This window comes from Rhipicephalus microplus, chromosome 5 (genome assembly GCF_043290135.1).
Source record: "Rhipicephalus microplus isolate Deutch F79 chromosome 5, USDA_Rmic, whole genome shotgun sequence".
In the NCBI taxonomy this organism is placed as follows: domain Eukaryota; kingdom Metazoa; phylum Arthropoda; class Arachnida; order Ixodida; family Ixodidae; genus Rhipicephalus; species Rhipicephalus microplus.
Genome location: NC_134704.1, coordinates 84785677 through 84790706, shown reverse-complemented (window position 1 = coordinate 84790706; position 5030 = coordinate 84785677). Strand labels below are relative to the sequence as shown.

The 5030-nt window shown below is 43.3% G+C and overlaps 1 long non-coding RNA gene across 2 annotated transcripts; it reads left to right on the top strand.

Moving 5' to 3' along the window:
* Window positions 1-351: 351 nt before the first annotated feature.
* Window positions 352-3514, top strand: LOC142817309 (uncharacterized). 2 transcript variants are annotated; one of them, XR_012895166.1, is made up of 3 exons: window positions 352-568; window positions 1550-1628; window positions 3221-3514. It is a non-coding gene; the product is annotated as an uncharacterized LOC142817309 (long non-coding RNA). The 2 variants fall into 2 exon arrangements; XR_012895165.1 differs by having other exon boundaries at window positions 1550-3514.
* The last annotated feature ends 1516 nt before the right edge of the window (window positions 3515-5030 follow it).

Below are 5030 nucleotides of genomic sequence, written 5' to 3'. Positions count from 1 at the left end.
TAGCACGCTTCACCGTGTAGTTTGAGGGCAGAATGACAAATCTGCGCCATCTGCGCCCGCACGACAAGTGTGGCGCTAGTGTAGCAAACGATATAAGTTACAAAGTAATTTTTATTCAGTGTTTATGTTGACTAGCCCTAAAGAAAAATTACACTCAACTTTTTATATTTATTTATGAGTTTCAGTGTACCTCAGTTTTTTTTTTAAATTGTATTAGGAGAACACACTGAAATTATTGCGCTGACGCCTGTGCTGCCACTGCTCGACGTTTTTTTTTTTCGGCGCAACTAGGTTCGCGTTCGCACTACTTACTCATTTTCATATGGTCTGTGGTTGGCGAGCATATGGACGTGCGAGCTTGTCAGCTATGTTTTGATCGTGTGTGTGTGTCGCAGATTTGCGTTTCTACTTATTCGTGATGAAGGTTAGTGTATATTTATCTTTATGGAGCGCGAAGTAGTTGTGGATTTTGCTGCTGGGTGGAACAAACACATCGTAAACACGTCTTCAGCTATCTGCAAGCCTGTTCGCTCGTTGGACAAAGAACTGTGCATGCATCAGCGTGCAGGTGAGTGGCATTTCCAGCAACATTTAATGCTCTTACAATACATTGTTGAGTGGTTGCGCTATTGAAAGAGAAATGATTTGCTCTTATTCACCGTATCCATTGCTAGCCGTATCGGACTAAATTACCTCTATTACCGCCTGCATACCCTCTTGCTTCCCCTGTCACCACTGAAGTGCCAGTGTACTTTTGCAGTTAAAAGTTCATTTCCGCAACACTACCTCGCTTGAAAAAACATTGGGGCGGGGTTGTAGCTGCATTCATACTGGCACTTTTCTACCAGTGGCTTTATGTAATGTTAACGGCTGAGTGTTGGGGCCTTGGGCCGCATTTTTTAGAGATGTAAAGTGTATGTAAATCAGTAAGTGAACAAATCATTGTCGCATCACTTCACTGGCATAGCCAGGCGGTTGCGCACAGAATTTTTTAGGCCGGGCGTAGGGAGCCCAAATTGACGACCATATTCGCTTGCCCGGTCTATTCAGATAAGCGGACCCCCCCCCCCCTCCCCGCACGCCTAAAAAAAAAAAATCTGCCCACATCACTGCGTCACTTGCTTCACCTCTGCGCTGAACGTACTACTTTATAAGCGCACCATCAAGTGAGCAGTTTACATGTTCTGTTTACATATTGACAGAACAATTGGAGAAGGAATGACCCAAATCTTTCAGATTTCTTTAGTGATGCAAAACCTTAGCAAAACTGAATATTGTAAAAGACAATCATAAATGCTGTTTGTTCTCGTTAGCGCTGTCATTATTCTGCATCATGAAATCTTTATGCGCTGTGAAAACTTGGCATGCCGTTGAAGTCACATATCGACGTTAATACCAATCGACGAAAATTTCGACAACCTCAATAACACTGTTTGGGATTTGCCGCATGCACATAATTAGGCTGATTCCCACTTGGCTGTTCTTCACCTGACTTCACTGCTACCAAATGAAACAATATTTGATGCATGTCTTTTACTTTTTTTTTCAGGGATATGACACAAATTTGGTTATACTGCAGATAAAGATGCTCCCAACGATGTTAAAGTACAGAAAGCAAGTGAATTTTGGTAAGTGCAGACTTTTTGTACTACGTATATGAAAGCATCGCTTTTTAGGGGCAAACTGTGCATGTGTTGGCCAGAGAATAGTTCATTATGCCACATGGTTAGACTGGCACTGACAATTCGACATGGCTCCGCTGGCCCGTGTGTGTGCTCACAGTGTTACCGTTAAGATAAAATGTTTATGTTTTCATTGCAGGGATTGCTGTTTGTACTAAAAAGCCAACTGCCAAGATTTGTTTACGCTGGCACTCCTAAAAGTATGCTTTCCCTATTTACATGGATTTTGGCTTGCACAAAGCATAACACTTGGGCCTTGATTTACAAAGCTGTCCATGCGCAGGCCTTCATAACAGCGTTTCTTGACTTGCCTTTACCCTGTTTTCTGCAGATGTTTCGTGGGTTTAAAAGTGCCACAGCATGTTAACCTCCCCCACTCTGAAATATTCGCGTTCAAAGTTCCGCAAGAGTGGGCTTAACTTTCTTGTGCACCTCTTTGCTAGTCCAAGATACTGAAGTGTTATGCTCTTACTAGAGGTGGCAGTGTTTCTAATGTTTGTATTTCCATCACATTGACCAAGTATGCGATCTTGGCTTGACTGGTAGCACATCCTCAACAAATGTCTTTGTGGCACATGTAGAAGGCAGTACAAAATAAATAGGCAGACATTCACACCGGGAGCTAACTTCTAATAATGCTTTTTTTTTTGGAAACCGTGGTGTGCTTATTCCAATTTGTCTAACAAGCAGTAACCTGTTTGGCTGTGAACCAACAAGACGTTGAGCTAATAAAAGCTTCACATCTTGTTGCTCTCAAATATATATGTATTGGCAAGCTATCTGTGACACTGTCAAACAAAGAATCAGAATATCTGTGCATGCCTTAAGATATATTGCTTCGTTTACATATCTCGTGGCTGTGACTCGTCAACCGAGTGAACAAATGCACCCTAGTTTTCTAAATTTAAAGCATTTTTTGAAGGTAGCACGGTCTACATTTATTTGTCTATAGTTTTGTCCAGCCGTTTGCGTCAGGTACAAAGAAATATACTGAAGATTATCATGTAGCCTCTGCAAATGGTTGCTTTCAAGCAGGCTTTGCATGCTTGGCTTGTGCCTACAGGTATTGCACAATTCAAGACGCAGCAGCGTATGATAGAACAGTGGAATTAAGAGCAACTGTGTGCACGAGCTAAATAAGTATTTTAACATGAGCGGACGGTACGTGTTATTTGCCACACACATGACCTAATTTAGAATGCCCATTGGTGAATGGGCTCATAGAAATGTCACTTAGCTGTGTATAGGAAACAAGTTAACTGAACCTAAGGGTATCTTTAACTGCTACAAATATGCCTTCTTGAGGTGCTGCACATTTTCTTCCAAAATATTGCTGTCTGAGACATCATGTGAAGAGCGTCTACCACATCAGCATTTATATGGCTTGCCAAGTAACGTTTGGCCGAACCTTCCTTTTTTTCACATTTCGTTTTGCAGTAGACATCCTAGAATGTAAGCGCTGCTGCAGTGTGTGTGACTCATTGTTATGAATTGATTCTGGCATGTTTAACCTCACACTTCTATTTTTTTTCTTGCAGCAATGAGATGCTTCACATATGCCTGCTGTGACGTTCTGCTGCGCTAGCCTGATGGAAACACCAGCTGCGAAACTTGAGTTCTTCAGAATTGAGAAGTTGCCCTTCTCTCACCAATGATGACACAGACTGCCCTATGCTAGAAATTCAAGATTGTTTTTCCACGGATGATGCAGAAAACCTTTGATGTATTATGGTGTTTGTTTAGTGCTGGCTGTGGTGTGGCGAAGTCTACTTTTACGTGTGGTCACACGTCGCCTCATAAAAAGAACAATAAAGCATTTATTTTCCTTTCAATATTGTCCACTTTTTGTGTTAGAAGCACCCAAGCAGTGCTCTTCCAAGGAGCTCTCGCCATGTGTTAAGCGTGTGACAAGCATACTCGAGATACTCATTTCCCCAAGGAGTAACTGGAAGCATGTGCAGTTGGTTTTCAGAGAGTAACTGCGAACACGTGGGAGGAACGGTAAAGAGTAACTGTTGCTCTTAGAAGAGCAACTGGTGGAAGTAATGGTTGGTCGGCAGGGAGCAACTGGTGGGAGTAACTGTTGGTCTGCAGGGAGGAACTGGAGGGAGTAACTGTTCATCCCCCGAAGGAGGAACTGAAAGGAGAGCAACGGTTCCTCCCTCTGCAGTTACTCCTTTTAGGAGAGTAATGGGAGTGGCAATGCAATTGCTCCCTGAAAGGAGCAACCCCTATACCCCTGTTGCTCCGTTTTGGCTTAGAGTGCAGACACCGACGCCCCTCAAAGCGCAAGAGAAGGTGAAACTTTTATAATTTTTCAACTGAATAATGTATGCATTGGTGACTTCACTACCACCAGCACATTGTTGTTTTTATATCGTTGTTGGAATAACAAGTTCGTCGAAGTGCGCTGTTTCTCTGGAGCGCGTTATTTGCCTATGCCACGATAGACGACCATGGCAGCCCCGTCTAGCTGTTGACTCCCTTATTTATTTACCAGTCGTCGCTTACCCGGGCTATCCATCCAAGCTTTCGTCAGCGCAAACCTAATCAGAATGTAGGGCCAACGTAGCATTTTCTTGTTCTTTACGCATTTATTTTGCACGTCTACATGTATGCCATGTTGCGGAGAGCCATAAAAGTAGGGATGGCTTTTTGTGAAGACATTTGCCGTGTATGCAATGAAATGCGCTTTTTATTGTTTCCTGGAACATCTCTCTACACACGTTTTCTCCTACGCCTAGCAGCAGTGAATCATTTGTGCAATACGATTTATTTTTTTCGCTTACTCGGGCTATTAGTGACGACTCATGTGTCAGTCCCTAGGTCCACAACGAGTGCCCTTACTCGTACATAACTTGTACAAGCCGAGCGAACACAACAGCAAGGAAGCAGACGAGAGGGTCAGTGTGGAGAGTTAAGGCCTCGTACCACCATGAAGTGGCCCTTACTTAAAAGAAAATGCCATGCGACATCCATACAGTGCATTCTCGGCAAGCAAACTTTCTCGCTATCTAACATATTTGTGTCACTTAGGTTATTGTAGTCACTCCAGTATGACGGTTGGTTGCATCTTCTGTGCAGTTACTGAATTCAATAGCGTCGAAGATGCCATGCCGTAGAAATTCCCTGGTAGAGGACGGGGCGTGTTTCGGCGTCTGTGGTTGGGGTCAAAAGTCGGCGTTGTGCAAGAGCAAAAGCACGAAAAAAAAATTGAGCAGACTCCCACACACCTGAGAATCAACGTTATGCGAAGTATGCGGAGTGAAGGAGACCGTGTTGCAATTTTTTTATTGAGCGACACGTCACGAAATGGCACTAATTATATGTAAAATGTTGCACGCGCAG